Below are 22,400 nucleotides of genomic sequence, written 5' to 3'. Positions count from 1 at the left end.
ATGACCTGCACTTTTTCCATCCAGACAAGGCACTTGAATATTGTCTTTCCTTTCATATCTAGGATGACACCAGTTATTCTCTCTCTGGAACAGGTGAACTGCCCTACCTGCCTCCTCCCGAATCTCTCCTCTCAATCAATCAGTTAGTTGTATTTATTGAATGCTTACTGTGTGCAGAACACTGTCCTAAGTGCTTGGAAGAGTACAATATAAGACCTTTCCTGCCCACAGTGAGCTTATAGTCTAGAGTGGGAGACAGACATTAATATAAGTAAATTACAGATATGTAACTAAGTACTGTGGGGCTGGAGCTGGGGAATGAATAAGGGGAGCAAGTCAGGGTGACATTGAAGGGTGTGGAAGAAAAGGAAAAGAGGGCTTAGGGAAGGCTTCTTGGAGGAGATGTGCCTTCAATAAGACTTTGAAGAGGGGGAGAGTAATTGTCAGATATGAAGAGGGAGGGCATTTCAGATCAAAGGCAGGACATGGGTGAGAATTTGGCAGTGAGATAGATGAAATCAAGGTACAGTGAAAAAGTTGGCATTAGCGGAGTGAACATGAGGATTGGATTGTAGTAGGAGAGTAGTGAGGTGAGGTAGGTCGGGGCAAGGTGATTGAGAGCTTTAAAGCTGATGGTAAGGAGTTTCTCTTTGATGTGGAAGTGGATGGACAAACACAGAAGGTCCTTGAGGAGTGGGGAAACATGGTTTGGATGCTTTTGTAGAAAAATAATCCGGGTAGCAGAGAGAAACTGATTAGGCCAATCAGTTCATCCCTGGATATAGCTGATTAGGCCAATCAAAGCAGCGTGGCCTAGTGGCAAGAGCCCGGGCTTGGGAGTCACAGGTCATGAGCTCTAATCCCCACTCTTGTCACTTGTCAACTTTGTGACTTTGGGCAAGTTGCTTCACTTCTCTGGGCCTGTTACCTCATCTGTAAAATGGGGATTAAGATTGTGAGCTCCACATGGGATAATAGCTCACCCAGCACTTAGAACAGTGCATGGCACATAGTAAGTGTTCAACAAATACCATTATTATTATTATTATTATTATTATTGTTGTTGTTATTAACAAAACTGTAAGCTCCTTATGGGCAGGGTAGATGTCTACTAATTCTGTTATGCTGTACTGTCTCAAGCATTTAGTACAGTGCTCTTCACAAAGCGAACACTTAATAAATACCATTGATTGACTGATTTAACCCTTGTGCTGCTGTTGTTCCTTGGTTGTGATTGCCAACTTGTACTTCCCAAGCGCTTAGTACAGTGCTCTGCCCAGAGTAAGCGCTCGATAAATATGATTGAATGAATGAATGAATTAGGCCAATCAACCAGTTAGTGGTATTTATTGAGTGCTTAATGTGAGAAAACGACTGGAAGCTCCTTGTGGGAAGTGTATATGTCTATCAGTTCTATTATACTGTACTCCCCCAAGCATTCAGTACAATGCTCTGCACACAGTGAACACTCAATAAATATCATTAATTGATTGACTGATTTAACCCTTGTGCTGCAATTGATCCTTGGCTGTGGATAGGTTTCACCAAATGCAAGTTGGTACACATTTTCGCTCTTCTGACTGCCTTTCAAACTGAAGCACTGTTCTGATTATGAGAATTAATCATCTGTTATGAATAAAAAAAACCTTACTGAATAAAAGTGATCTTTGTGCTTCTGGGATACTCATTCAGATTTTAAAACTAAGAACCCATAGGGTATAAACTTGATGTAAAAAATTGAGACTTCTAAAAATCTCAGTGCCAATATTAGTCTCTGCATCAGAATTAGGAATAAAATACATTTGCATTTGAAGTTTGGTTTTTTCCCCTTTTAAAACATCTTAATCCCATAAGATTATATAGGGGAGTGTTATATAGGGAACTGTTTACTGGGTTTTAACTTTAGTTAGACTTAAGTTACAGCAATAAAATTCAATTTCTTGAACAGTTCTTGTTCATATTAGATGAGGACAGCTGGCTTATTCCACCTTCTTTTCGTTTTTAATGTGGCCACTTCTTTTGAATTTGCCATTTAGAATCCCACTGACTGAATGATTCAAGTGCATGGAATGATCCTCACAGTTTGTAAAGTTGGAAGAGTTGGCTAGAGGAGTAGACTTTGACGCCATCTTCTAGAGTCATGGTTGCGTATTTTTCAGGATGGCTATGAAGAATCAGTCAAAGAACCCTGGACTCAGTATCCAGACCAGCTTTCCACAGTATTGGGAAAACAATATGACCTGGCTCCTAGACCTTTTCTTTTTCATTCCTGGTGTCTGTCACTGTGGGGTCATGTGAATGACATATTGCTTATGTTTTAGAGGTAGATGGGGTTAAGAAAGCTTCCGCTGAACAGTGGCCTTCCTATCAACCCAACAGTGATGGTATTTAAGTGATTACTATGTGTCAAACAACGTTCTAAGTGCTGAGGTAGATGCAAGCTAATCAGGTTGGACTCAGTCCCTGTCCTACATAGAGAAGCAGCGTGGCTCAGTGGAAAGAGCATGGACTTTGGAATCAGAGGTCATGGGCTCTATTCCCGGTTCTGCCACTTAGCTGTGTGACTTTGGGCAAGTCACTTAACTTCTCTGTGCCTGTTACCTCATCTGTAAAATGGGGATTAAGACTGTGAGCCCCATGTGGGACAACATGATCACCTTATATCCCCCCCCAGCGCTTAGAACAGTCCCTTCAAAGCCCTACTGAGAGCTCACCTCCTCCAGGAGGCCTTCCCAGACTAAGCCCCCTCTTTCCTCTCTCCCTCCTCCCCCTCCCCATCCCCCCATCTTACCTCCCTCCCCTCCCCACAGCACCTGTATATATGTATATATGTTTGTATGTATTTATCATTCTATTTATTTTACTTGTGCATATTTATTCTATTTATTTTATTTTGTTAATATGTTTTGTTTTGTTGTCTGTCTCCCCCTTCTAGACTGTGAGCCTGCTGTTGGGTAGGGACTGTCTCTATATGTTGCCACCTTGTACTTCCCAAGCACTTAGTACAGTGCTCTGCACACAGTAAGCGCTCAATAAATACAATTGAATGAATGAACATAATAAGTGCTTAGCAAATACCATCATTATTATTATAGGGCTCACAGTCTTAATCTCCATTTTACAGATGAGGTAACTGAGGTACATAGAAATTAAGTGACTTGCCCAAGGTCACAGCAGACAAGTGGTGGAGCTGGGATTAGAACCCAGGTCTTTCTGACTCCCAGTACTGTGCTCAGGCCTGCTGGGGACAAATTTCAGGACACAATTTCAGGTAGAGGCAGAGAGCAGTGGATTTAACAAGAGGGAAAGGTTAAGGTCAACACATACTTGCACTCAGGGATTCGCAGACAGACCTAGCATTCCATGATAAATACTATAATAAAACTGTATTTTTATGTTCTAGGTTTAGCTAATGGGGTAGATCAGAGTCATATGAAAATTCATATAGCAATCTATTACATTTCACTGAAATTCTGCAAAGCCACTCTAGAATCTAAATTCATTCCAGTTGTCCTCGTTATGCCAAGAAGAGCAAAGGAATGGAAGAGGTTATCTTTTATTCTCAGTCCTTACAAGACTTTTCTGAATTTCTGGGATTCCTTAAACTTACGCATACATGAGCCTATGATGAAATAAAATTAGGGGTCTGAATTACACTTACTAAAGCCAAGAAGTTCATTAAAGCTGAATCCCTTGGGTGACTGTCCTTATTATTAAAAAGGAACAAAGGAAATTACTAGCCAAGAATTGTTCCTTGGAAGGTTCTTTTAGGTTTTTCTTATGTTCAATCTGAGCAGCTACCTCAAAAATTACTCTTCAATTACTAACCTAGCTCCTTGTTGAAAGAGGTGTTCGTTATTCCATCTTCAACTCTGCCATGAACTTAACACTGCCTGCTAAATTCTTGGTGAGGACTCTTAGAACTTGACCATTCTTTGGCCTTTTCCTTAACCCCTTGGGGACTCTTTCACTCCCTCACCTGAATTTCAGTGGCCTAGAACTCAGGGTTGGTGAAGGCAGTAGCAGAAACATCTAGCCTGAATATTAGAGCAGAGTTTGGCTTAGAGTCCTTTTCTCTGTGAGGTTCTGGCATCACCAACAGAGAAGGAGGAGGAGGAGTGAGAGGAAATGATGTAGCACAGCCTCGAGACATTTGGGTAGGACTCTGGAACCCCAGTGGGGCAAACTGACATGAAAGAGAAGCAGTGTGGCTTAGTAGCTAGACCATGGGCCCGGGAGTCTGAAGAACCTGGGTTCTAATCCTGGCTCTGCCACTTGTCTAATATGTGACCTTGGGAAAGTCATTTAACTTCTCTGGGTCTCAGTCACCTCATCTGTAAAAGGGGGATAGTGTGAGAGCCCCATCTGGGACAGGGAGACTGTGTCCAACCTGATTAACTTGTACCTACCCCTGCACTTGGAACAGTGCTTGACACATAAGAGCTGACATATATATGTATATATGTTTGTACATATTTATTTACTCTATTTATTTATTTATTTTATTTGTACGTATCTATTCTATTTATTTTGTTAGTATGTTTGGTTTTGTTCTCTGTCTCCCCCTTTTAGACCGTGAGCCCACTTTTGGGTAGGGACTGTCTCTATATGTTGCCAATTTGTACTTTCCAAGTGCTTAGTACAGTGCTCTGCACATAGTAAGCGCTCAATAAATACAATTGATGATGATGATGATGACAAATACAATAATTATTATTAGTATTGTTCTGAAGCTAATCATTATAAGGTGATGATCTCACTCTACATCTCACTCTAAGAGAACATGTAAGGCCTAGGACCACAGCACATGGCCCAGGAAATAGAGGAATTTCCCTAATCAAATCCATCTCCTCCCTATACCTTCCCCAGCTATGCAGCCAGGAAACAGTTAATCATAGCAGAGATTGGGTGTTATGCAGGTATTTACTACACCAATACCTCTCTTATGACAAAGTATTCCCGGGAATAATTCCTTAAAATTTCAGGGACTCAGAGAAATGTAGTCCCGGAAATTAGAGCTGGTGAATTGGGCATAACCCTTATGGTTAATGTATATATTCCCGGGACTAAGACCAGGTGTTTAGGCATTGTCAGAGCTGTTCCAAACTTCAGTTTTGGGGCATTCATGGGCACTTGATTTGGTTTCCTGAAATATCAGGGACTTTAAGACAGTTACCTCAGCTGCATCAGCAATAGATCTATCCTGGCTAGAAGGGAGAAAGGGAAATCTTGCTTGTCTATTGTCTATTATTTATTTATATTATAAATATAAAATATTATAATATAATAAATTATACCGTAAGCTCACTGTAGGCAGGGAATATGTCTGCTTATTGTTGTACTCTCCCAAGAGCTTAGTACAGTGCTCCACACAAGTGCTCAATAAATACAATTGAATGAATGAATGAATCTATTTCCCATTAGCAAGCCCAATTCAAATCATCTCAGCTAGACTAGAGTCTGTTCTAATTATACGAAGGGACTCAACAGCCTTCCTTGGTTACCCAGTTCGGCATCTAACATTCTTCTCTTCTTCCTGCCATACTCCTTTTTTCCCTGCAACCAGACTTTTTCTCTCAGCCCATTTCATAGCATCCCATCCTCTGAATTCCAGCTTCATCTTGTAACATATGTTCTGGATTTTCAGTCACCTCCCTTTCCTAGTGGGTAATAGATAGCCTAATGACACAGAATTATCCTGAAAATAGTTCTCATTCATTCTAAATTTCTTCCTGGTTCCCAGCACTCTTCTTCAATCATTCAGTCAGTGATATTTATTGAATGCTTATTGTGGGCCAAGTGCTTGGAGAGAGTACAATAAAATAGTGTTGACAGACAATCCATGCCTTCAAGGATCTTAAAATCTAGTGGGAGTTTACCATCAATAGAAATGTGATCTGCCCCTCGCCCTTGATTCAAATGGCTTCCTTCTCCCCTCAGAGGCATTTCTCTGGGGTTATAATCTCTCTTTGTATGCCTTGCTTTTCCTTGTACACCATGCAATTGACTTTTCATCCCTCAGCACCCTTCTTTGGGTTACTACAAGGCTGTGAGCTCCTCCTCCAGATTGTAAACTCATTGTGGGCTGGGATGGTGTCTGCCAATTCTATTGTATTCTTCTCATTCATTCATTCAATTGTATTTATTGAGCGCTTACTGTGTGCAGAGCACTTAGTACTTCCCAAGCACTTAGTACTGTGCTCTGCCCACAGTAAGCACTCAATAAATATCATTGACTGATTTATTGATAGACAACTGACCAGAATCCCTATTGTGGTGACCTTTTCTTCCTACTTTAGCCTCCCTCCATTACCATATGTCCCTGGAACCCACTCTCCCCATTGGCAGAACTTGCTAAGGTACTAAATCAATCACTAAGGGGATGCTCTCCTAAAGCTTTCTTGAAGTTAAATTATCTCTGCAGCTTGTGCCTGAATTTTGAGGACCATTAAGTACTCAAGATCAGTGTGAAATGATTTAGCACCAATTTCTGTAGTTGCAAGACTTCCTGAGAAGATGTTCCCTCTCTCTGCTTCTCCACAGCTCCACTTTGAGACAATTCATTAGGTAAATTTGCTACAGAACAACAATTCTAACATAAAGCTGAGGTACCCCACATTCTTCATCTGGGGATGCTTAAATTCCAGTTAATGGGATAAAGGGTCCCAAATCAAAGTCAACAGCTTTAGGATGAAGCTGCGTTTATGGGCAATACTTAAAAAATAATAATAGTCTAATAGGAGTAGTAATAATAACAATAGTAATGACAATAACTAATTGTATTTGTTAAAGTGCTAAGGTCTGCAGGGAGACACAAGATAATCAGGTCAGACACTGTCCCTGTCCCACGTGGTGCTGGCTCACAGTGTGAGGGGAAGGGAGAACATCCCCATTTTATAGATGAGGAAACTGAGGCTCAGAGAAGGTGTGACTTGCCCAAGGTCACACAACAAGCAAGTAGCAGAGCCAGGATTTGAACTCATATCCTTGACTCCCCAAACATACCCTTCTCACTGTGCCACACTGCTTCACCGAGAAAGGAAATAGCACAAACCAAAATAGGCAAAAGAAAGGCCCGACACCCAGGAAGGGATGGAGAATTGGAAGGTGTAGATGGAGCAAGAAAGTCCTGCTGAAAGTCCATAAAAGCAGTCGTTCTGCTGCAAAGATTTTAAAGACATTGGAACTCTGAAATATGCACTAAAATGGGTTGGGTCAGCTCCCTGAGCAGGATTGTATTAGCCTCAAGACTGGGTCTCCATTGGTCATGGAGTCTGAGCTGAATGACCCTCCAGGAAAAAAAAATAAACTGGAGGCATGTCTAGTGGTTTGGGATGTCCATCCTGATTAGGTGTCAGCAAGGGCCGGAGGTGGGTTTTCCCCAGTTCCCCTTTTAGGCCACCAGGCCCCTCTCTTTTCAACCACACCCAAATGCATAGATTGGCTCTCAAAGTACACAGAGTTTAAAGGACAGAGACATATGAAGCAGCGTGGCTTAGTGGAAAGAGCACGGGCTTGGGAGTTGGAGGTCCTGAGTTCTAATAATAATAATAATAATAATAATGGCATTTGTTAAGCGCTTACTATGTGCAAAGCACTGTTCTAAGCGCTGGGGGCGATACAAGGTAATTAGATTGCCCCACATGGGGCTCACAGTCTTAATCCCCATTTTACAGATGAAGTAACTAAGGCACAGAGAAGTGAAGTGACTTGCCCAAAGTCACACAGCTGACAAGTGGCAGAGCCAGGATGAGAACTCATAACCTTTGACTCCCAAACCCAGGTTCTTTCCACTGAGCCACACTGCTTCTCTCCCCACTCTGCCACTTGTCAGCTGTGTGACTTGGGGCAAGTGACTACTTTTCTGTGCTTCAGTTCACTCATCTGTAAAATGGGGATTAAGACAGTAAGCCCCACATGGGACAACCTGATTACCTTATTTACCCCAGTGCTTAGAACAGTGCTTGGCACATAGTAAGCGCTTAACAAATATCATTATTATTATTAGTAGTATGAATCTCTGGGTACTTAGGATAGGTACAGAGCATGAGCCCCATATTAAAGTGTACTTGTTAACACCTGTGGTGTTAATTTCAGCCAAAGTAGGTAGTGACTGGACAAGTTTACAGACCTTATTACCACCTGGACAAGATGTTCCCTCAGGAACAAGGAAGAGTTCTTGCTCGTGGGTCATTATAATAATTATAATGAAAATAATAATAATTGTGGTATGAAGCACTAGGGTAGATACAAGACACCGTTCCTAGCCCCCACAGAGCTCATAGTCCAAGTAGTAGGGAGGATAGGTATTAATTCTCATTTTCTTGTCTTATGCTGTCGAGTCGTCTTCGACCCATAGCGGTGCCATAAACACATCTCTCCCAGAATGCCCCACCTCCATCTGCAATCATTCTGGTAGAGTATCCATATAGTTTTCTTGGTAAAACATGGAAGTGGTTTACCACTGCCTCCTTCCGCACAGTAAATTTGAGTCTTCCCCCTTGATTCTCTTCCATGCCGCTGCTGCCCAGCACAGGTGAGTTTTGACTTGTAGCAGATTGCCTTCCACTCACTAGTCACTGCCCAAGCTAGGAATGGAAAGGATATGTCTCTGCCTAACTTTCCCTCCCATAGTCGAAACTGGTAAAGTACTGAGAACTCTCCAGGTGTTCCCCTGAGAGGGGAAATCCCCATTTTACTGATGAAGAAACCAAAGAACAAGGAAGTGGTGATTTTCCCTAAGTGATAGAATTAGAATCCAGGTCCTCTTATTCCCAGATTTGTATTCTTTCCACTAGGTCTTGGGGAAGTTTTCCCAGCTCTTTATGTTGCAAATGCCAATTGGAACCTAGTGGAAAGAGTACAGGACTGGGAGTCAGAAGCCCTGGGTTCAAGGCCCAACTCTGTCACTTGCATGCTTTGTGATCTTGGACAAGTCACTTAATTTATGTATGCTTCAATTTCCTCATCTATAAAATTGGGATTAAATACCTGTTTTTCCTCCCTCTTAGACTGTGAACCCCACATGGGAAAGTGACTGTCTCTGATGTGATTGTAATGCATCTGCTCCGCTGTTTGGCACGTAGTAACTGATATTCCAATTATTAATATTATCATATGCCTGTGAGCTAAAGGATTTCAGTCTCTCTGAGCATGTTTTCCTTCTCCCTCTAGACTTTAAACTCATCCTGAAGACTGTAAGTTCACCCTCTAGACTGTAAGCTCAATTTGGACAGGGAATGTGTCTGTTTGTTGTACTCTACCCAGTGCTTAGTTCAGTGCTCCAAACACAGTAAGCTCTCAATAAATACAATTGAATGAATTTCAACATCCCTGAATTTGTAGGATTTGGCAAGTTAGAATCAATCAATCAATAGTATTATTGAGCCCTGCATCAAGTGATTAGGAAAGTACAATGGAGTTAGCAGACGTGATTCCTGCCCTCAAGGAACTTAAAGTCTCCTCTGTCCAATGGGATCCAGCCATAACTTGGCTCTCTCATCCCTACATGGCGACTGGCTGATCTCCTGTGACATGTATGAGTGGACAGGAACCATCCTCCACTCCATGGTAGCTAATGAGGTCCCAACAGCCTTGCTCAATATTTGATCTTACCTTTTAGGCTCCCTCCAGTGCTTGACTTGGCACACCCTAAGCCTCACTCCCCACCCTCTGGGCCAGAGAGAGTCATTTAATGACTTTTAAATGTTTCATTTAGAAACAATAATCAGTCACCGCAATTATTCAGTTCCGGGGAATGCCCAAATGAATCACAGCAGTGTGATTTTGTTTGATATCAATGGGTACATTAGCTAGAAAACTAATTATGCCAGTGAAAGGGTTGAATGAGTCAAACTGTGGTTCTAGCCCATGATGCATCAGCTTGTCTTCCTGCCTTGGATTATAGCATGCAACTCTCCGCTGGGCATTATTACTAAAATAATCAATTGCAGCCAAATAAATGTCCTCCGATTAGAAAGCCCTAAACCACCGAACTGTTAAAATATTCATTTTGACCGGAAGGAACCTGCCACTGTTTTTCCCTAACTTGCAAATTAATGCAATTAGGAACAAAAATCTTAACTGAAGTGTTGGATTACATTCATTTGGCTTCGGCTCCATTCACGTCTGGCACCGCAAATGTATTATGTGCACATTGTTAATCGTGTGCACCCTATTAATTATCTCACCACATTTAATTACTGTTTTCTTAAATAACTAGCAGGCCGTATGTAAATGATCTTAAAAGCATTAACATTTCATTGTGTGAGAAAGTAAAACACATAACAGATTTCATGATGGATTAGACAGAAGATATCTTTAGCGCTGAATTCAGGGTTTATCGTGGAGTTGAAATTCTAACTTCCAGATGAAATACTAGGTCAACCTAGTAAATACCCCTTTCAGTGAAGAGTCAGTGAGGCAAAGTGAGAGGTTAACACAGGCCAAAGATATCAAGGCATGGTATCAGTGCATGGATATGTGTCTACCATTTTAAATCTTGATAGGTTCTCCTCCCACAGTCCTGTCCTCCACAGTGTAATGGAGCATTGCACATATAAAAAATGTGATGGGATGACTGACGGCAGGATAATTTCCAGGGAGTTGTTATTGTTGGATCAGTGTCAACCAGAGAGGATCTATCAGTTAGTGCTCTGTTCAACAATTGCTGTTCCAAAGTTTAGGCCACTGATGAAAACATTAGAGAGAGCTTGTTCATTAAGTAAGAAGCTGACATTAAGGTGGATAGAAAAGTCAGTAGCTTGAAAGATACCCTTTTATTGGTATTCACAATAGTACATTAAGTGATCAGAGAAGAACAAAATAAGAAAAATAAGCTACCTAAGTTTGATTCATTTATCCATTCAGTCAATTTATTAAGCACTTACTGTGTGCAGAGCACTATAAGTACTTGGGAAAGTACAATACAACAATAAACAGTGATATTCCCTGCCTAAAATGAGTTTACAGTTTAGAAGGGGGGAGACAGAAATCAATACAAGGAGAACTACGTATACTATAGAAGTATATAAGTATACTATATAAGAAAGAAAGATCTACATTCTGACTCTCATATAGCACAGGCCTGGGAGTCGGGAGACGCCTTAGAAAAAGAAGTCTCTGCCACTTCTCAGTCGGGTGACCTCGGGCAAGTCTTTTTGGGTATTTACTATGTTGACCTAGTATTTCACCTGGAAGTTAGAATTTCAACTCCACAATAAACCCTGAATTCAGTGCTAAAGATTATCTTCTGTCTAATCCATCATGCAATCTGTTGTGTGTTTTACTTTCTCAAACAATGAAATGTTAATGCATTTAAGATCGTTCCTGAGCCACAGATTAAATACCTATTCTCCCTTCCCTTTAGATTCATTCATTCATTCAATCGTATTTATTGAGCACTTACTGTGTGCAGAGCACTGTACTAAGCACTTGGGAAGTACAAGTTGGTGACATTTAGTGATGGTCCCTACCCAACAACGGGCTCACAGTCTAGAAGGGGGAGACAGACAACAAAACAAAACATGTAGACAAGTGTCAAAATGGTGAGAACAAATAGAATTAAAGCTATATGCACATCATTAACAAAATAAATAGAATAGTAAATACGGACGAGTGAAATAGAGTAATAAATCTGTACAAATACAAATACAAGTTCTTTTGGGAGGGGAAGGAGGTAGGGCGGGGGGATGGGGAGGAGGAGAGGAAAAAGGGGGCTAAGTCTGGGAAGGCCTCCTGGAGAAGGTGAGCTCTCAGTAGGGCTTTGAAGGGAGGAAGAGAGCTAACTTGGCAGATGTGTGGAGGGAGGACATTCCAGGCCAGGGGAAGGACATGGGCCGAGGGTCAGGTGAGAAAGAGGTACAGTGAGGAGGTTAGCGACAGAGGAGCAGAGGGTGCAGGCTGGGCTGGAGAATGAGAGAAGGGAGGTGAGGTAGGAGGGGGCAAGGTGATGGACAGCTTTGAAGCTGAGAGTGAGGAGTTTTTGCTTGATTCGTAGGTTGACAGGCAGCCACTGGAGATTTTTGAGGAGGGGAGTAACATGCCCAGAGCGTTTCTGCACAAAGTTGATCCAGGCAGCAGAGTGAAGTATAGACTGAAGTGGGGAGAGACAGGAGGATGGAAGATCAGAGAGGAGGCTGATGCAGTAATCCAGTCAGGATAGGATGAGAGATTGAACCAGCAAGGTAGCGATTTGGATGGAGCAGAAAGGGCGGATCTTGGCGATGTTGTGGAGGTGAGACCGGCAGGTTTTAGATATGGATTGGATGTGCGGGGTGAATGAGAGCGGAGTTGAGGATGACACCAAGATTGCAGGCTTGTGAGGCAGGAAGGAAGGTAGTGCCATCTATAGTGACGGGAAAGTCAGAGATGGGGCAGAGTTTGGGAGGGAAGATCAGGAGTTCAGTCTTGGACATATTGAGTTTTAGATGGCGGGCAGACATCCAGATGGAGATGTCCTGAAGACAGGAGGAGGCATGAGTCTGAAGGGAGGGAGAGAGAGCAGGGGCAGAGATGACCATTCATTTATTCGTTTAATTGTATTTATTGAGCATTTACTGTGTGCAGAACACTGTACTAAACGCTTGGAAGTACAAATTGGCAGCACATAGAGACAGTCCCTACCCAACAACGGGCTCCTTGTGGGCTAGGGACTATGTTTAATCTGAATGTATTCTATTCCTCTGCTTAATACAGTGTTTGGTGCATAGTAAGTGCTTAATAAATATTACATTCATTGTTGTTGTTGTTATTACTGGTAGAAATAGGAGTAGTAATATTGCTATTGAGATTAATAAGGGATCAGGGACATGCCTGAACGTCTTAGTACATGTTTTACTTTTGTAAGGAATTTTTAATGATATTTATTAAGCAATTACTATGTGCTAGCCAGTGTACTAACTGCTGGAGTAGATACAAACTAATCAAATTGGACACAGTCCATGTCCCACATGGGGTTCACAATCAATCCCCATTTTACAGATGAGGTAACTGAGGCACAAAGAAGCTAAGTGACTTGCCCAAGGTCACATAGTAGACAAGTGGCAGAGTCAGGATTGGAACCCAGGTCCTTCTGACCCCCAGGCCCTTGCTTTATCCACTAGGCACATTGCTTCTGTACAAAGGTCAATATCTATGTTTGCCAAAGAATTCAGGAAGTTCCAGACTAAATTCAACATCCATTCCAATTCACGTCACTTCCACAAGAAGATCCCTCAGGAGTGCAATAGCCTAGGAGAAGTCTTCCCCAAAATTTGCCTGGTTATTATTGTGCTTGGCCTCTCTTCTGATTCTCTGGCTCCTTGCCTCTCAGGACAGTCTCTCTAAGCCTGGAAATTCTGGACTTCTGGAGATTGGTATTCAGCATTCAGCTTCCTCTAAACTTTGGGTTTGTATTCCCGGGGTCCCGCTTTTTTCTCCTAGTGGCTTTTGGTACAACTCCAAACCCGACTATGAATAAAAATAAGCAGGAGCTGCCGGGTACCATCCCTTAGATGGAGGACCAATCAAAGCAGCCTGCCGTTTGAATTCCAAAAGCTACTATCTTTCAATATCTTTCTGCAAAAGGGTGATGAGACTTGTAAAACAAGAATGAATCGTATCATAAAAACAAGGGCATGCAAAGCCAGTACTGGACTGGCAAATCATAGAAGCTGTCAAGATAGTAGGCAGGACCGTGGGATCTATTTGGACCCAAAACATTTACACCAGAGAAGGCTGTAAGTGTTCTCTCATTTACACCTCAGAGAATTAAAACTTTAGGTGCAGGGAATAAATGATCTCCACTCAGAGCAATCCACTGAGCCCAGAGTTCTTTGAGTGATAATGGTTGTAGGCGTATTTCAGTGCTTTATTCACCCAGAACTCAGCATTTCCATCCTAACCCCCAAAATTTAGGATTTCAAATATATTTCAATGTTGTTTAAGCATGGGGAGACAGTGCCTTTTGGATGTACATCAAGTATGTTTCTTGATGAATTGCAACCTGACAAATTACTTGGAAGCTTTCACAAGGCAAAGCCTATTAGGCTTTTCAATAAAATAATGTGGTAATATAGTGCACTTTACACTGTGGATGCCAAGCATAATGGAAAAATATGTGGAATTTCCTGGAACATGTTGCATTTGCCTCCCTAGTGCGTTTTTGTTGTTCTTGCCGAGACTGTGTTAAAGCTTTTGTTAGAGCTTTTTTTCCATCCTCCATACTCTGATGCATTGCCAGGGAAAAGGACCTCCTTTCCTTCCTTGCTCTTCTTGCCAACCTAACCCTTCCTATAGGCTTGAGGGATTCCAAACCCCATTACAATACAGACCTTTGGAGGCTCAAGGAGATCTGTGGAGATTGTCAATCAGGCCTAAGCCTGATTTTCTGCTCCACAGACCAGTAGGGAAACAACCCAAATGGCCTGCACTCTATCACGAGTAGATGAAAGTCCAATTGACATGTTCTGCCATAGTCTCTGGAGACTCCATTTCAGAGTGCTCTTGGTTCCAATTTTTGAAAATAGGGTGACCTCTCAGGACCTTGGCAACTAGCCAATTCACTACCATCAGGTGTTCTGCTACTGGGGGGTTCCTCACCTTACATTTTGGTGAAAATAACCACCATAGGCACTTTAGGAGCACCAGGGCCTCTGTTAGGTTCAGCTGGGGCCCAAAACCCTGCAGTTCATTCCACCCTTGGATCTGCAGTTCCCAGTGTACTCCAAGTCGCTGTACCCCTGCAGTTGCTACCAAACCTTGTCTGAAGCCTAGATGTCCCTCTGAAGGGGAAAGGGTCATCAGGAAGTAGTTTACTAACCCCTCCTCAGGCTGGCTACTGGAAGTTAATGAAGAAAGTGGTCCCTCCCGCACCCATGGCTCCCCAGGTCCACTAGTCTCCCCGACACCCCAAATCCCAACCATAATCAGGCACCTCAATAATGCTTGATAGAATTCTCAATTTGGCAAGAAATAAAATAGAATTATATTTCAAAATGCCTTTTCCTAGCTGAAACACTTTCCCCAAGAACCCTCTGTATTTCCCTAAAGTGTCCTGAGGCTCACATTTCACTGGTCCTTTCGCCTCTTCTCTTGGGCATCCCAGGTTCCAGTCTCACTCTCTCTCAGTCCTTCAGATGCCAGGGCAGCACTGGGCCATTTATTCTCCTCCTCCTCCCGTGTCCTAGCTCTGGATCCCAAACCTTCATGACATCCTAATCCTCGCTCAAGATCATGTCCGATCCTTTCTTGTGCCCTGTTTCCTTTCAAGGTCACAACCATGAGCCTTCTCTGTGTCCTGCTGTCCTAGACACCTGGCTTGCGACCTCTAGCCTCAAAAATGGCTGAGGGTTTCTTCTTCTCCAGCTACCTGGCTGTTCTAGTTCCTTTCCAGTCCTTCCCTATGATGAGCCCAGTTAAAGTTACAGTCATATAAGGCATTAAGTAAACTTCCCTCAGCAAGGAGCCCCATGAAGTGACTCCCTTGGCTCCCTCTTACCCCTCCTAAGTCTTAGAGACAGTTGGACTGACCATCACATCAGGGCACTGAGATTTCTGGTTTCCCTTTTTCATAGCATTTTGCAAGTGCTTAAGTGTGCCAGCTACTGTTTCAGGTGCTGGGGTGGATACAGCCTGATGAGTTAAGACACAGTTCATGGTCCCCATGGGGCTCACAGTCTTAATCCCCATTTTATATATGAGGAAACTGAGGCATAGAGAAGTGGAGTAGCTTTCCCAGGGCCACACAGTGACAGGTGGTGCATCAGGATTGGAACTCAGGTCCTTCCAACTCCCAGGCCGATGCTCTATCCTCTAGGCCATGCTACTTCTCCCTTCCCTCTTTTTTCTTCTGCTAATGATCAAATTGTCTTTCCAATCCAGTCCTTACAGAAGCAACTGACCTAGAAGCAGCATGGCATCGCGGATAAAGCACGGGCATGGGAGTCAGAACATCATGGGCTCTAATTCTGTCTCTACCACTTGTCTGCTGCATGTCCTTGGATAAGTCACTTCAGTTCTCTGTGCCTCCTCAGTTGCCTCATCTGTACAATGGGGATTGAGACTGTGAGCCCCACATGGGACAGGGACTGTATCCAACCCAATTTGCTTGTATCCCACTCCAGCACTTAGTACAGTGCCTAGCATATAATAAATGCTTAACAAATACGATAATTGCTATTATTAGTGGAATAGAGCACAAGGCTGGCAGTCAGGAGGCCTGGATTCTAGTCCCAGCTCAGCTGATTGCCTGCTGTGTCTCCTTGGACAAGTCACAATTTCTTTGAGTCTCAATTTTCTCTTCTGCAAAATGGGGAGGAAATACTAGTTCTCTCTCCCCTTTTGACTGTGAATCAGAAAACAGTTTTAGTAAAACAGGACATATAATTGGGCCTTCTAGCTACAACAGAGGCATGGATCCAAGAATGATTGGAGAGAGAAAATAATGAATGTGAGTGAAACTGTTAACTGGAAATGAAGCAGTAGGCTGCTATTTGTGAAAGGAATAAAAAGAAGAGCTGAATCAACAGGACCCAGAGGGTTGTTTAGTTAAACCCTGAATGTATATAATGTGCTAAATGTATCTGGCTGGACTGACCTGGGTGATCTTCCAGGAAAATAGGTTAATCTTCCAACCTTACCTTGGCTTTATCAAATGATTGTCTCCAAAGAATTCCTTCAACATTCTCTAATGTTATAGAGAAAATTCCTTGCCTACTTTATAAACATCTTTCCCAGCCATGTTTTAGGTGAAGTCCAGAACAAGTCACGTAATAGAAGTCTGTGAGAGCTGTATAACCCAATTAAGTATAGTTGCAATAGATTACAGTCCTGGGAAATGAAGCAGCATTGAACAGCTAACTTTCTTTAGTAAATTTTCAGAATACAAGTTGATGTGCGGATCACATTCCCAGGAATCTTTAACTGAGCAGAGATCAACTTTTGCTCCATTAAATTTTTCAACCATAGTATTTTAAGGTGTGTTTTTGTAAGGGGAATTAATTGAATTTTACCTTAGCTTTAATAGGAACTCAAGGAGAGACTGAAAACAATTAAATCAGTGAGATAAGTTCAGAGTTTAATTTTTTTTAATTCAAAGGTTTTATGGGGAAAAGGGAGCTCTTTTAAACTTCCACCAAACAATGGTTAGAGAGCTATCTTAACATGATCCATCTTAGAGGTTTCTTCTGCCTTAAAACTATACCTAGAGAGATCTAGTCTTATAATTTCAATTATTCAGAGAGTGTGGTATAAATAAGAACTAGCTGACTTCATGTTAGCCATGAAGACCTAACACTTAAATATGTTCTGTACTGGGTTTTCCTTGAGGTTGAATTATTACAATTAACTGCCTTTAATAAATTCCTTAAACCTGGGACAGAACATCTTATGGAGAAAAACAATCAGTCAATCAACTGTATTTACTGAGTGCAGAGCATGGTGTTGGGCTCTGGAAGGGTACAATGTAACAGAGTCGGTAAAACATGTGGGCTTATTCCCTGACCACAAGGAGTTTGCAGTCCAGAGGAGGAAACAGACATTAAAATAAATTATGGATATGTACACTAATGCTCTGGGGTTGGGGGTGGGATAAATAAAGGGTATAAATCAAAGTGCAAGGGCAACACAGAAGGGAGAAAGTTTACAATGGCTGTCCAGGATAGAAACCAACACAAAGCTTCTCTAGTGATACTTTCACCACTCTGCAGGTCAGAGATCTGTGTTGCATGAATCATCAGTCTGTCCTAGAAATGGCACTGCAAATGGTTTGATATTTCTTTGTTAATTCTTCTAGAATTGTAGAAATCTCAAACTAGGTTTGCTGTCTAAATGGCATAATCTGCTTCTCTGCAAAACAGTTCAGCTTCCCTATATACAACAGCATCCACACCCACCGGAGACAAACCTGTCAAGTGTTAGAGACCAGAAGAAATTTGATTTAGAATTGGCTGATTTGGATAGTATATCACTGAAAGAGTACATCATATTTTGGCTTTTGTGGCTTGGGGCAGGAGAAAGTGGAGAAGGAATTGGGAGGAACAAATAGAGAAAACGGGAAAGGGGACCAGTTACCTAAACCCAAGCATATTTCAGAAACAAATATGAAATAGTCATGATGGAGTCAATTACCAGGGACAGTGCAAAAGAATTCATAGAACCATCTTTCCCCAAGAGAGATTTCCAGAAAGTGGAGACCTTGGAGTCCCATAAATTCAGTGTCATCTGAATAGCACAATAACTCAGCTAGACCAAGCTAGCAGCCAGACCACTGGGGGCTGGGGTGGAGGAAACCAAAATGCATTTTGAGAAGAAAAGTAAATAATAGGATCCTCTCCTGCCCCCAGAATGTCCTCTGATTTTGAACAGAATGCAGAGCTGCCATGGAGATCCACCATGTGGCAGCAGGAAGTAGCTTTGAAGACTGTTTTTAGCTAGCTGATTTCTTATTCGTTTCTCTTAAGGAAAGGTAGGAATTATTTCCTCGACTCTCCAAGGCCTATGGCAGACTTTATGCTGTATCCAGTTTGTCACTCCAATATGGAAAATGTAAAAATAGAGGTCCAAGCAGGTTGTATTTCATTCTCTTTGGAGGACAAATTGAAGAAGCTGCATTATTTTGCATGGAAAAGGGACATTTCAATAGAAGTAGCAACAATTTGCAAATGTGTGAAATGCTATTCTACGAAGAAAAGATGACTAGAGAGTCCCCTGTTTCCAGTGAGGACAGATTAATAGAAAATTGGTTTAAGCTGTAACAGGCAAGACATAGGGTGTGGGGGGATACTGAAAGGGCAAACTAAGTGACCTTTGAAAAATGGCATAAGGAATCATTTGCTTGAAGTTGGTGGTTTAATCCTCCCTGAATAGGGGAGAGTGTTGCACCCAGCCTTTCTGAGATGGGCATCCCTTGGGGCATTCAAAATGACATATCAGATTTTATCTCTCGGCTACTGCCCATGAGCAGAGTCATCACAGGCTCCCCTTTCCTCCCCCAGCGTATATGTGGTGGTCATTTTTGCCTTTATTTTTATGTGGATCCCCTGCTTTTCCACCTCTATACTGTAAGCTCCTCCTCTAGTGGTCAACTTGTTGTGGGAAGGGAATTTGTCTGCTATACTGTACTCTCCCAAGCACTAAGTACAGTGCTCTGCACATAGTAAGCACTCAATAAATATGATTGACTGATCCTCAGAAATTAAAAGGTTTTGACCATTTTAATTGAAGTGATGGAGAGTGTATTACCTCCCTCCATCCCCCAACCCTCCTACTTCCTCAGGCTCCAGGAGTGGCAGGAAGCCACTTGATTTAGGAGGCACCGAGCTCCTCTTTTTTCAGGGTTGGGCTGTCAGGCAGCCTGGAGTGAGATTCCCTGGGACATGCAGGACAGCAGAGAAGCAGCATGGCGAGTGAATAGAGCATGGGCCTGGAAGTCCAAAGGTCATGGGTTCTAATCCTGCTCTGCCACTTGTCTGCTGCGTGACCTTGGGCAAGTTGCTTCACTTCTCTGGGCCTCACTTCATCCATAAAATGGGCATGGAGCCTATGAGCCCCATGTGAGACAGGGACTGTGTCCAACCTGATTTGCTTCTATCTACTGCAGCGCTTGGTACAGTGCTTGGCCCATAGCAAGTGTTTAACAAATATCACAATTAATGTAATTATTAAATTATGAGCTAGGGGTTGCAGGTTGGGAGTAGACAGGATTGGAGGGAGTGAGAGCTGGCTGGCTTTGGAGGTGCCTTACCTGACAGACTGGAGATGCTGAAAGTCATGCAGTGGGGTCAGGTGTGGGTATCTTGGCACTTGAGAAAGATGGCTTGACTGACCCTGCCTGGGATAAACAAGGTGGGGGGAGATGGCTGTCCATTCCCCGCAGGAGGTAAGGGGCTCCTGAGTCCAGCTCGCCCCTCCTGAGATTGCCTTCTCCCCCTCTAAGCTGAAAGTTTCTTGTGGGCAGGGTACTTGTCTACCCATTTTTTAATATGGTACTCTCTCACACTCTGTCTCTCAAAGGATGTGCTGGCCTTCTTGATTCACTTTACTGCTTCCTTGTTTACTATTACATCATTGATCACCGTACTCCTGGATAATAGAATTCTGTGACAACATGAAGCACTGGGTTGCCAATTAAATGTATTGGTCTGTAGATTATAATCTCTTTGTGACAACATGAAGCACTGGGTTGCCAATTAAATGTATTGGTCTGTAGATTATAATCTCTTTGTGGACAAGGGACATGTGTATCGGCTCTGTTGTATTATACCAAGTTCTTAGTACAGTGCTCTGCACACAGTAAGGGTTCAATAAGTAGCATTAGTTGAGTGATTAATTGTTAGGTCTTTCGTATGGCTTCCCTGGTACAGGTTGATACTTCAGTATTGTAGTGGGATGCATTACATCACTTGAGATTCTCACCACAAGAAAGACAGCCAGCTAAAGATTATCCTGAAACAATGAGGAGCATCATGGCCCAGTGGAATGAGAATGAGCCTGGGAGCCAGAGGACCCGGGTTCTAATCCTGGCTTGGCTGCTTTCCTGCTGTGTGACCTTGGGCGAGTCACTCCTCGCTGTCTCATCGGTAAAATGAGGATTCAGTACCTATCTCTTTTGCCTCCTACTTAAAAAAAAATCATGGTATTTAAGTGCTTACTATGTGCTAAGCTCTGGGGTGGATACAAGCAAATCGGGCTGGACACAGTCCCTGTCCCACATGGGACTCACAGTTTCGATCCCCATTTTACAGATGAGGTAACTGAGGCCCAGAGAAGTGAAGTGACATAGGTGAGGCCACACAGCAGACAGGTGGCATAGCCAGGATAAGAACCTGTGATGTTCTGACTCCCAGGCCTGTGATGATGATGATGGCATTTGTTAAGCACTTACTATGTACCATGCACTGTTCTAAGCACTGGAGTAGACACATGCTCTTTGTACTACACCAGGCTGCTTCTCTTAAACTGTGAACCCCATGGAAGCAGGGACTGTGTCCAACCTGATTATCTTGTATCATCCCCAGTACTTGGCATATAGTGAGCATTTAACCAACGCATTTTTATTATCAAAAGAATATGAAGACTGGACCTTGGTTCAGGAAATATATCTTTGATATGTCTAACTCCTCACATTTTGAATCTTCTGTAGAGGAAGGTTCCTGTCATTTATGAAATGCTGATGCTAAACTAGCCAGAAAATGTGACAAATCATCAGAAAGTTCAAGGTGTAATGAGCCACTGGTCTTTAAAGCATTAAATTTGGAGTGAAGATAGGATTCTGAACATTTTCTTCTCTGTAATGCTCTGCTTTGGGTCTTTTTGTCAATTGCCCAGGAGGATATTTCTTGTCTGTGATCCTGGATATCGAAACAAACAACCCAGTGCCAGAGAGTTCTCCAGTGGTCCAACAGAGAGGGGAATATAAATATCAGTGAGTTTTATTTTGGAGTTTGCAATTTTACCCCCTAACTTTGGAATGACTGAAAACTAAGTGGCATTTTCTAATATGGAATAATTACAGGGCAAGGATAGTATTTTGATGGAAACCAAGTACAGCCATTGATCCCTTGTCAGTTGAATCAATGTTATCAACAGGAAATCCCAAGAACACAGGTCAAATTATGATGGTTTTCAAAGAGACACTTTTAGTCATAAGCACAAATATCAGGTATTACACTGTATTTTCATAGCATTTCTTGACCCTTTTGCTGTTTGGTAATTACTGGGCTTGGCTGAGTAAGTATAGAGTGAGTCTCAATTCCCTCAAGGGAAAGAAATTGGTGTAGTTCCTCCGTATAATAAAATCACTTTCCCACACAATAACATCTCTTTAGCATGAAATTCCCTGGTCTGTTCTAATCAAGCTTTAATCTTGGGGAACAATTTGAACATCAACAGGTGTCTTAATTGTCAAATATTATTTTCCATATCCCAATTAATGAATTTCACAATAGAGAGCTTGACTGGGGAGTCTTTATCTCTGAGGGCATATTAGATAGCTCTAGCTCTGATCTCTGTTCTCTACCTCACCCAAGGAGACAGAGGAATCCATTTAATTAACCACCTGCTCAGTGTTACTCAGTCCCACAGTCTTTGTGATCTTACCAAAGAGTCTTGATGAATGTAATCAACGCAGGATGACCAAGATTTATCAGCCATCTTGGGAGCTTCTGGTGGTGTAAGCTCAGTGGAAAGCTCTTTCCAACCAAGCCATTTCTTCTTTCATTGTAATTGCCTTTACTGATGTTAAATATTATGATTTCTGTGTTCTTTGCCTTCCACTTTGGATGGAGCAGAGAGAAATACACTTACTTCCCGTTAGCAGCATAGCTAATGCTACAGCTTTCCGTAAGCACTAGTCTCTCATTATCACCCCATTGGAGAGGATTTCAGGTCAAATTCCAGAATTTCTAATCAATGCAGACTCT

At 42.4% G+C, this 22,400-nt stretch overlaps 1 non-coding gene across 1 annotated transcript; it reads right to left on the bottom strand.

Moving 5' to 3' along the window:
• Positions 1 to 8,546: 8,546 nt before the first annotated feature.
• Positions 8,547 to 8,684, bottom strand: LOC119926426. The gene has a single exon (XR_005450302.1). It is a non-coding gene; the product is annotated as a small nucleolar RNA SNORA7 (small nucleolar RNA).
• Between the last annotated feature and the right edge of the window lie 13,716 nt (positions 8,685 to 22,400).

This window comes from Tachyglossus aculeatus, chromosome 3, assembly GCF_015852505.1.
Source record: "Tachyglossus aculeatus isolate mTacAcu1 chromosome 3, mTacAcu1.pri, whole genome shotgun sequence".
NCBI lineage: Eukaryota > Metazoa > Chordata > Mammalia > Monotremata > Tachyglossidae > Tachyglossus > Tachyglossus aculeatus.
This window is presented reverse-complemented; position numbering and strand designations above follow the sequence as displayed.